A 12,081-nucleotide genomic window follows, 5' to 3' on the forward strand; every position below is an offset into this window, starting at 1 on the left:
TCGCTTCTCTTAGCTCTTTCTTTAGATTCTTCCTGGCTACCTTATAACTCTCTATCGCCCCAACTGAACCTTCACGCCTCATCTTTACATATGCCGCCTTCTTCCCTTTCACAAGGGATTCCAATTCTTTACTAAACCAGTTATGGAGCCTATTCCTCTGGGTTTTCTCACAAATATGGTACACCACCAAAACTGAGAATTTTTACAAGACATGGCAGTCCTTTTTGGAATACCTTGACACAGATTTATCTGCGACACTAACAAGGGCATTTATATAGCAGTAACGATTGGGTTTTATGAGTCCAATATCCAGGAAGGAGGAACTGTGAATGTATGAGCATTCTGTTTGGCTGGGCTGTTATTGCTATTTATTAGTTTGTTTTTGGTTACTTATTTATTTAGTTAAATGCCAGTTTGCTTTTTTTTATTCTACATTTTTCTATATATGTTTATACATTTGTACATGAGGGTGGGTGGGGTGGGTTGTACTGTTTTGAATTGTGTTGTTTTGTATTTGTAATATTAAAAAATCTACTTTTTCAATAAAGATATATTTTTTAAATAAGACACATCAACCCATCACATTGACTGCAACTTTGCCCTATCCCTCCTCACTGACTCTCTGCGTGCTGTACCTGCCTGTTCACCAGTTACCCCATCCTCTGATGAAAAGCTGATTCCCATCCCCCGAGAAACTAGTTTAAATCCTCCTGTAGAAGGTTTCTTTTTTTTCTATTTCATAAAAAGCACAATCACATTACCCTAACCTCTCCTTCTCCCATAATTAATACAGCAACATTTTTAAATTGACTTGCCCTGTTGATAGAAAACCATGATCAGCAGAATTTAAAATTCTTTACATACCGTTATTGCTCCCAAGACTACCAAACCCCTTCTACCAGTAAAAAGTGAGGACTGCAGATGTTGGAGATCAGAGCTGAAAATGTGTTGCTGGTTAAAGCGCAGCAGGTCAGGCAGCATCCAAGGAACAGGAAAGTCAACGTTTCGGGCAAAAGCCCTTCATCAGGATTCATTCCTGATGAAGGGCTTTTGCCCGAAACGTCGAATTTCCTGTTCCTTGGATGCTGCCTGACCTGCTGCGCTTTAACCAGCAACACATTTTCAACCCCTTCTACCACTCAACATCCCAAATGCAAATCTCTTCATCTCCCCAAACACACGTCCTCTGAACACACATTCCTCCCAAAAGACAGACTCCAACACACATGCTGCTAACTCAAACCTCCCAACACATGCCCCCAACATAACCTTTCCCATAGTACACACCACCTGAACATAACCTTGCCATCACACAGCCTCTGAGCACATCTGCCCAATGAATTAGGCCCGTAGTAGACTATTCATCCCCTTAAGGCTGCTCCACCATGACTGATCTGATTTATCCACATATTCCCCCTGTATCTGATAACCTTGCTTTAGTTTCCAAACCTATCTACCTCTGGTTAAAAATATTCAACTTTGTTTCTGCTGCCTTTAAGGGAGAGAATTCCAAAGATTCTCAACTTTCTGAGAGAAAAAAAATTCCCATCTCTGTCTTAAATGAGCAATGCCGTATTTTGAAATAGGGATGCCATGGTTCTAGATCTTCCCACATGAGGGAACAGCCTTGTCGCAAGCACCAGAAAAGTCTCTGCAGGATCTTATATGTTTCAACCCTCCCCCGCTCCGCACAGATCTCCACAGGACACGTACCCACTAAAGCCTATGGGTAAACCCTATATGACATCACAAACCCTTTAGCACAGCATGTCAATGTCCTTGATCTGATTTTCTGCTCTGCTTTCACTCTTGTACCACTGTTTGTTTTCACTCTTGTATTACTGTCTGTCTTCACTCTGGTATGATTCTACCTTCACTACAATGCCTCTGTCTGCCCCAGTATCTGTTCCAGTTGGCCATCCTGAAATCAGTTTTACAGTTTGCCTTTGACTTGGTTTAATGGTCTTCACTTAAAACCCAACAACTTGAATAAAAAGTGATTGTGTGATATGCAAATGATCAGAACTGTCCTGTCAATCTACCATTGGCTCTTCAATCAAAGCATAGTTCAAAGATTCAACAGAAGGACCAATCATATTGGATTCCATGAATCATTTAAGTTGAATGTCTGCCAGAATCCATTCGGTTAACTGACGCTCAGGTAAGGTGAACTCATAACGGGTGGACATGTGCCATTTCATTATTTAGATTCAATATTTGCTGATGAATTCTGCATAATATAATCTATAACCTGCTATTTGTGTTTATTTTAAAACATTACCATTGGCTAGTAATTATTAAAACTATTATACAAATGTTAACAAATATTTGATTGGTAATGCCTCACTGGTCATAGTGGCTAATAAAGAAAATAAGAAGATCCCATATTTCATTCTCAGTCAATGCTGAAGTTGCTGGAGTTTGCTAAGTAGCAGAAGAAATGGCAGCACTGTCCAAGAGAGAAAACCTAGAGAGTCCTGCTCCTCAGAACTAAGTTTTTGTATATACCTGTATGTATATAAGTGTACATGTATGTGTGAAGGATATGTGTGTATATGATAGTATACATGTAGGGGTGCTGACACATATTGTATGTAGGTGTGTGCAGAAGTCAGTCCATATGTGGGTATGGATCCAAGCACATGTATGTGTGCGAGTGTGCGTGGGTATGAGTGCGTGTGTGTGTAAAGATGTGACTCTTTGCATGGGCATGAGTTTATATATGTGAGGAAGGAGTGGGTGTGCACATCAGTTGGTGACAGAGTTGTGCTGGAAGTTGTCACCTCATTGAAGGGCCTCTTAATTTTGTCACAATTTATGCTACGTTGAAGGGGACAGCAGCTGGAATGGCCGTAACAGCTATCACACTTATACGTGATATTTGTAATCCTTTTATTATCACACATTCTGCACATCCATGTTGAAGCATTTGATCTGCATAGAAAATATTGTTTCATAAAGCCAGAGTCACACTCCATAAATACTGCCTGCAGTATCCCTACCCCTCACCCAAGAAAGAAACTAAGCATATTTTACCCACCTCAACACCTTTAGAAACTGCTAGGACAAGGCATTCTGACAATTCTTTCACTTCTCTCCATTGTACCCATGATTGGGATATCAGAGAGGAAGCACAACCCTGACAATGGGAAGCCTGTAATTGCCCCTTCTATCTGTGAAGGAACTCACAGACAGTCAATTCTCAGCAGCTGTGGGTCCTTTACAAGTCCTTCTCAGCAAATGTCCCAAATGTTCCATACCAACAGAGCCAGGGTTGCACTGTGTCCTCAGGAACCTGCCCTACCCACCAAATAAGACCTACTCGAAGAAAATAAGTTGGATGAATCAAGGAAAATATGACCCAGAAGAAGATCTGGATGAGAACGCAGATATGTGGGTGGCACAGTGGCACAGTGGTTAGCACTGTTGCCTCACAACGCTAGAGACCCGGGTTTAATTCTCACCTCAGGCGCTTGACTGTGTGGAGTTTGCACATTCTCCTCATGTCTGCGTGGGTTTCCTCCCACAGCCCAAAAATGTGCAGGTTAGGTGAATTGGACCTGCTAAATTGCCCGTAGTGTTAGGTGAAGGGGTAAAATGTAGGGGATTGGGATTTGGTGGATTGCACGTCGGTGTGGACTTGTTGGACCGAAGGGCCTGTTTCCACACTGTAAGTAATCTAATCTAATGTTTTTTAACTCTCTGAATTTTGACCATTGGACTCTGATGAGAAAGTGAGGACTGCAGATGCTGGAGATTAGAGCTGAAAATGTGTTGCTAGAAAAACGCAGCAGGTCAGGCAGCATCCAAGGAGCAGGAGAATCGACGTTTCGGACATGAGCCTGAAGAAGGGCTCATGCCCGAAACATCGATTCTCCTGCTCCTTGGATGCTGCCTGACCTGCTGCACTTTTCCAGCAACGCAATTTCAGCATTGGACTCTAATGTCCAGGGCACCTTGAGTGGAAATTTATCAGTTATGAGACAATGAGTTGACAGACAGTGTGCTGCTAAAACAACAGAGAAAGGCATTGATGGTCAGGGTGTGGGATCAAGTGGGATCTTTACTCCACTTGTTATAGATAACCAACTTTCCTAACAATAAGCAGGATGTGACAATTGGCAGATGATTCTATGGTTTATGCATCAAAGAAAGTTCAAGATCACTTCAATTCTCTGTAAGAGGCGCTGGAATTCCAAAACTGTCTGGACTATATTTACTGCATTAAATTATGTATCCTTACATGTTTTTATAACATTACATCAATAATGCATCATCTTAAGTTCTGTGATCAGTTTTCTAAAAGGTATATATACACAATCATATCGGGGGCTTCATCTTCAAAACAATTTTCAACAGGGATTCCACATAATAATCAAACCAAACAGGGTTCTTGGGTTTTTGAGGAGGAATTTTTGGTACTGCAGCAAAAATCAATTTTAAGGCATATCAAACATTCACTTGTTCAATCCTGGAGCATTCAATTCTGTGTAAGGTCCTTACATGGCAAGAGAGAAGGACAAGATTGAAGAGATTCAAAAGATGTGTAGCAAGATTAAGACTTGAAATGGGAATCATAAAGCAAAGGAGGGAAAAGAACACGCTGATGGTATTTTATAAAAGAAGTGAACGGGGTGAGGATTGATAGAAACAAGTACCTGGCGCAATAATGCACATGACGTAATCTTCCACAAACTACAAAAACCATCTGTTTTTGCGACAGTGTCTCAACAGTCTTCTTTTCCAAAGTGAATCTCAGAAACTGCAAAAGCGAACAATCACAGCCCCATCACTTGAAATTTCCAAGACCATCATTAGGTTCGTCACATTTACAAGTTTTCGTTACAAAGAAATCTTTTGTCTCTTCCATCCCAATAAGATGGCACAATGGCTCAGCGGTTAGCACTACTGACTCATCGCCAGCGACGTGAGCTTTGCCTAATCTTGGTGACTGGGTGGAGCTTGGACATTCTCCTTGTGCTGCAAGGTTTGCTCTGGGTGCTCAGGTTTCCTGCCACAGTCCAAAGATATGCAGGTTAGATGGAATGGCCATGCTAAATTACTCATCGTGTCCAGGGATGAGCAGGTGGGTTAGTCATGGGAAATGCATGGTTACAGGGATAGGGTATGGGAGTTGGGTCTGGGTGGGATGGTCTCGGAAGATTAGTGTGTACTTGATGGATAGTATGATCTGCTTCCACACTTTAAGGATTCTATCAGGGCAACTATCTCTGCAGTTTGTGCCTAGCGTAGCAAATGCTACTGATATAAATGTTATTGGAACACACCTATGATGCAGACACAAGTAAAACAGAAGTGAAAGATGCAAGTTATACAGTCAGGCTAAGGGGGTCAATCAGACTTGAGACATGATTGCTTCAATTAATGTCCCATACACTGAAATGTCAACTCCACCAGTGAATAGGGGAGTGAGAGAGGGAGACAAAGTGAATGGAATTACAAACATCCAGAGGAGTAGCAGGTTCCTAAAAGTGTGAGGGAACATGACAAGGTGGGCAGAGAGAGTCACTATTGCAAGGTCTTGGTCCCTGAATGCACTATCCTGCTGCAAATGTTTACCATCATAGGACCCACATCCTGAAGGTAGAGCATCTTCACTGCTTCAAGTTGATCACAAATGCAACATTTAAGAGTGGTGTCCATTAAACACAGTTCCTTCAGTCCTCTGCCAGGTTTCCTAGATGTTATGATGGCTCCTTCATTCTCAGCGATGCTGGAGCTCAGCTTTTGAGTTTAGTTGAACACCTTCATGGATACTGGATGACAAGGTCTGTATGTTGAAGGCAAGTCTCCTGTGTAAAACCCCCTTCATCATCTCATCAATGAGAGAACACCTTTAACAATCTATAGAGTCCATCCAGACCTGCCCGTGCACAACTTACTTTTCCAATTCATCAGTCTCTATGCTCAATCCAATTCAGGTCAAGTAGTAAAGAAATACTTGCATTTGTATAGCATCTTACACCTTCTCAGAAAAATTCAACTACTGATGGGCAATTCTTTGTTTAAACAGTTGTCAGTGTTGTGACCTACAAAACAGGCACTCAGTCTATGCACAGCAAGAACTCTGTAAGAAACAAGTCAATAAAGGACCAGACATTTTGTTTTAGTGATGTGGTTGAGGGTTAAATATTTGCCAAGACTCTCTGCTCTTTCTCAAAGTTATTTTTTTGATTACCCTTTCATTGGATGTAGGGTTGCTGGAAAAGCCAACATTTTTTGCCCATCACTAATAGTTGGGATAAAGTGGTGGTGAGCTACTTTCTTGAGCTCTTCCATTTTCTTTGGTCAGGGGCATCACTGTGCTTTCAGGAAGGAAATTTCAGGATTTTAACCCAGACACAGAACTAGTAATAAAGGAACTGCAGGCACAGTTCCAAGTCAAAACGGTATATGGTTTGGGAGGAAACTTGAAGATGATAGTGTTACCGTTGCCCTTCTAGGCTGGAGAGGTCATGGGTTGGAAGATGCCTTGGTGTGTTGTTGCAGTGTATTTTCTAGCTATACACACTACTGCAACTGTGTGCCAGGTGGAGAAAGTGAAAGTTTGAGTTGGTTGCAGATGTGACAATAAAGTGGAGAGCTTTATCCTGGATGGTATCTCATAGGATCTTTTCTATTATTTGAAACAGCAGGCAGAGTACTGCTTTTAAAACCTCTCCAGAAGATAGTGTTTCCATCAGTGCAGCACTGTTTTGGTCCTGCACTAAAGTGTCAGTCAGGATTAAGTACCAACTCTGAGTGGAGCTTCAACACACAACCTTCTGAGCCAGCTGAGAGTACCAGCTATTGAGTCATGCCTCACTGTGACGATTCTGCCCCTTTAACAAGGTTATGTTGTCCTTAAGTTTCTTCCAGAGGGGTTGTAAAGGCAGAGGTGGTGATTCACCTGGAAATGGTTACTTTGAACAGTGGCAGGGGATTTCAGTTTTTTTTTCTAGTCTGTTTTAATTTTAGCATGCAGTTGAAAATTCTGAGGACTTACAGAAGTAGCTACAGTGAAAGGAGGTTCCTCATTTCAACAGAAGTCTTGCCTGAACTTTCTCTCTGAAAACACTCCTGCCTCAAAGAACCTTGAATTTACCTTTCGCCAAGGGGTATTGCAGGGAGTGGAACAGCTTCATTAAGTTATATTGTGTTGTTTGGGTTATCAAATAAGTTCAGGTATTTTAAATTCTGTTTTCTTTTAGAGCATAGAATAGTACAGCACAGTACAGGCCCTTTGGCTGTTGATGTTGTGCCAACCTTTTATCCTACTCTAAGATCAAATTAACCTACGTACCCTTCATTTTACTATCTTGCATTAGCCTATCCAAGTGTTGGTTAAATGTCCCTAATGTCTCTGACTCTACTATCAGAGCTGACAGTGCATTCCACGCAATCACCACTCCCTGTATAAAAAAACCTACCTCTGACATCACCACTAAACTTTCCTCCAATCACTTTAAAATTATGCCCTTCTGTTTGTGTTTCATCCATAATGTTTAAATAAATTCTGTTTTGTTTAAAGCTGAGTGGTTTAACCAGCTGCATCACTCTTGGAACATCCACTTTACATCTACCTTTACAAAAATAAAAAATTAGGGTCTGGGCTTCTTTCTTAATGTTTTGAGGGTGTCTGGCTGGTCCATACCGCTCACAAAACAAGACTGAACCTCCGAGAAGAAAATAAGAGAACTGGGACTTCACATGCACCAATCTTTAAAGGACAAATTGGTGAGATAGTTGAGAAAAACCTACATGATCCTTGGCATTCTACACTGAGTCATAGGAAACAAAAGGGAATTTTGTTTACACAACTTTACACATGCCTAATTGATGTCTGCTAGAATGTTGTGCTCAATTGCAGACACTGCAAATTTGACAGGGCATTTTACTGCAAGTCCAGAGAAGAATTTCCAGAATGACAGGATAATAATGCTTGGGAGGACATGATACTCAAGAAACATCTCAAACCGTGCAACACTACCTCATTACTCCACTCTATCGTCACCAAGAACTTGGATGGAACTTGAACTCAAGGTCATTTGGTTCAAAAGACAAGTGCTACTATTGAGTGATAGTTGATACTACAATCTTGTCCCTGCTGGTTTCAGAGGGAGTATTCTAGCTCCTCATTCATCGCTAGGAACATACTCGAGAGTGAAAAATGGACAGAGATTCAATTCTGACCTTCATCCAATATTCCAATGGACAAGTAATTTTTCAGATGAAATTTATAGCTCTTACATCTCTCTTATCATATCAGATTTTCCTGTTCTGTTTCTGATATATTTTGACATTTGTTGACCAGCTTTTCATAAAAAAATTACTTGATTTGTAAACCAAAATACATTGACAAAAAGTTTTGTTTTATTCATTGCAGTGGAAGGTAGATAAAATCCCAATGAGACAAATATTGGACTAAGAGCTTCAATATATGTCTGGTGTTAAACAACTCATCTCATCAAGCCGGGAAATCTTTAATGCAAACACTAAAGCATGAATTGCATCTCAACTGTGTTTGTACAGAGACAAAATCAACAGGCAGGACCACATGCTGGCAGTTAAACAAAAGCTGAAGAGTCAGTCAGGCTACAAACAGGAGTTTCAAGAGAAACTGTGGCCAAGCCTCAGAAGCATGTGGACAATAGGGTAGTGTGACTAAGCATAATTGTCCCTCATTAGGTCTTTTAGCATTTTGTTTTGTTCAGTCTGGACTAATATTTACCACCCCCTCTAATTGTCCTTGAGATAGTGGGGTGGTGAGCTTCCTTCTTGAACCACTGCAGTTCATTGTAGTTTCAACACACTCCCAGTCCTACAACTCTCCAACTTGTCTGCATTCCTGTAATCCTCGAACATTCTCAATTTCAATCAACCTGCTGGTGTTTCCCATTCTGTCACTACATCTGACTTTACATTCTGGACTTCACTCTTTAAGCTTCTCCATTGTTCTACCTTTTCCTTCTCTGTTAAACCTATCCTTTGATCCAGCTGGTGGGCATCTTTCCAAACATCTCCTTACATAGACTGGTATCAAATTTGTAAAAGTCTCTGATGAAGCACCTTGGTGTATTTGATTGCGTTAAAGGTGCTATATGATTGCAAGACATTGGTTTCATTCCTCTCCATGACCACTAGTTGCAAAAATAAGCAGTTTAGCAATTTATAGCTGGCCTTACCTCTCCAGATATTTTCAGTCACTGTTTTTGAAAAGAGTCATGCTTGGGAGAAACATACAAAATTTGAAAATGCCCTGTTCGGGTCACAAGGGGTTCCAAACGTTGTACTCCTGGGTTTTGCAACAAATACTCAGTACGGGCAGTACATTTCCTGTGGAAGGCAACCTGCATGAGATCCCCCTAGAGTTTGTACCTTTGGAAGTGAATGAGTCTCTTAAGCACTTGTGACGTGTAAAATTATTTTATTTATGCCTGAGAAGGACTTTAGTCCTGAAATGACAGAATGAAATTCATTTAAAAATGAAGAGAGTATATTCAGATTAACATGTCTGGTTGTGTTTCTATCTCTGCTTTGTGAATTTATAGCCCCTTTCTGCTGTTACCACTCATGGAAACATAGACAATGAGCATAATGAACAAGATGAGCAGAAAAGTGTAATTTCAACATATAAATAACAAAATAAGTGCTTCAAGTGAATAGATAGTTCAATATTTATATATTTTGTGTCCGGAGCAGAAGTGAAATCATAATTATTTACATGGGCAGCATGTAAGAAGAACATAGTGAAATTAGTTAATCAGTTGCATTTAGCACAACATTTTTAGATATATCTCCAGAGAAATCAACTCAGACCTAATGAGGTGATTATGCTTCAGGATGCTCTTCTGTGAAGTATATTTGATGAGTAACTAGCTGAGTCAGAACTACCAGTCAGAGATTTGTTGCTGGCCTTTGATTACAAAAGTACACACTGTATAAAAATCAATGTCCAAAATATGAGTGTGAACATTGAATCACATTAATGAACTCCTATTAGTTCAGATAAAGCCAATCTGGTTTGCAATTCCCTTGTTTTCTCTTTCCCAAATGCTGATCAAAATTAAAACATTAAAATACCTCACATACTTTACTTTTGGCAACATTAAATATTTAAGCAAATAGAATTACTTAATGTTCTCTGACTAAGAGCTTTTTAAAGGATCAATAAAAGTCTGCATTCTGAGTCTGAGGATAATGAGTGTTGATTGTTCATCTTGCTTCCTTAATGTGATCCTACAGCTTTAAATATTTGGAGTATTTTTAGGAATTCTTAGGAACTTTTAGGAAGAAAAAAATCATCAAAAACACCAAAATAGAGGAAGACGAAGCAATGATCTCATTTGACATAGCAGCACTTTCACCTCCATCAACATCGACCTGACAAAGGAAACACTTACCACACTTTTAGAAGAGACCATCACACACACCAACCACCATCAATCACATTACCAACGAAAACATCATGAAGCTAATGGACCTGTGCCTCACCACTCACTTCACTTTCAACAACATAGTCTACAAACAAACCAACGGCACACTCATGTGATCTCCGCTATCAGGATTCATAGCAGAAGCAGTAATGCAAAGGCTGGAACAAACAGCCCTACCAACCATCAAACCAAAAATCTGGGTCCGCTACGTAGATGACACCTTTGTCATCACAAAACGAAACAAGATAGAAGAGACATTTAACATCATCAACAATACCCTCACAGGCATGAAGTTCACCAAAGAAGAAGAAACCGACAACAAACTCTCATTCCTGGACGTCACAGTCCTTTCGACTGTGGAGGACAATGGAGAACTACAAATCTGCATATACAGAAAACTGACAAACACTGACCAAATACTTTACTACACCGGCAACCGTCCCAACGCACACAAACAAAGCTGTATCAGAACACTATTCTAGTGAGCCACCACACACTGCAGCACAGACGAACATCAGAAAACAGAGGAAAACCACCTAGACAACGTATTCAAGAAGAATGGATACTCAAAAAATACAGTGCGCAGATTCCTCAAGAACAAACCACAACAAGCAGACCAAACCACCTTACCATACATCAAAGAAGTTTCAGAAATGACAGCCAGACTACTAAGACCCCTCGGAATCCTAGTAGCACACAAACCCACCAACACTCTCAACCAAAAACTAACAAACTTAAAAGACCCAATACAACCCATGGACAAAATCAACATCATCTACAAAATTCCATGCAAAGACTGCCACAAACACTATGTAGGACAAACAGGAAGAAAGTTAGCCACCAGGATACACGAACACGAGCTAGCCACAAAAAGACACAACCCACTCTCCCTTGTAGCCCTACACACGGATGAAAAAAACCACCATTTTGACTGGGACAACACATCTATCCTGGGACAGGCTAAGCAAAGACATGCCAGAGAATTCCTAGAGGCCTGGCACTCCAACCACAATGCCATAAACAAGCACATGGATCTAGATGCCATCTACCAACTCCTCAGAAAATGAACAGGAAATGACATCACCAAAACCCCAGGAACCCCCATCCAGGAGAAAGGTTTAAATAGAAAGCAGGAAACAACAGCTTCGCTTCACTTGGAGGTCGCTACTGATGATGTTACCTAGCCAAGTAATGAAACATCTGGATATCAAACCTACAGCTCAGCAAGCAAACCTATACCCTAAGCCTCAACCTGAGCTACAAACCTTCGCAAACCTTGCAAAATCCTATGCTCTGTAGTTTTGGAATCCCCTACCTTTGGAAATGACCTTGCCTATTCACCAAATCCATGCCCCTCGTGATTTTATAAACCTCTATGAGGTCACCCTTCACGTTCTGACACTCCAGGGAAAATAGTCCTAGCCTATTCAGCCTCTCCCTTTAGCTCAAACCCTTTAACTGTGGCATGATTCTTGTAAATCTTTTCTGAAACTTTTCAAGTTTCACAACATCTTTTCTTTGGCAGGGTGTCCAGAATTGAACACAGTATTCCAACCCCTTTTTCTCTGAGAGAATCTCAGTGTTGAATTCCAGACTTCTCAACTTTTCTGTTCTGCAGAGAAGCCAGCCCATCTCACAGCCCAAT

The sequence above is a fragment of the Hemiscyllium ocellatum genome, chromosome 32 (genome assembly GCF_020745735.1).
Source record: "Hemiscyllium ocellatum isolate sHemOce1 chromosome 32, sHemOce1.pat.X.cur, whole genome shotgun sequence".
Classification (NCBI taxonomy): domain Eukaryota; kingdom Metazoa; phylum Chordata; class Chondrichthyes; order Orectolobiformes; family Hemiscylliidae; genus Hemiscyllium; species Hemiscyllium ocellatum.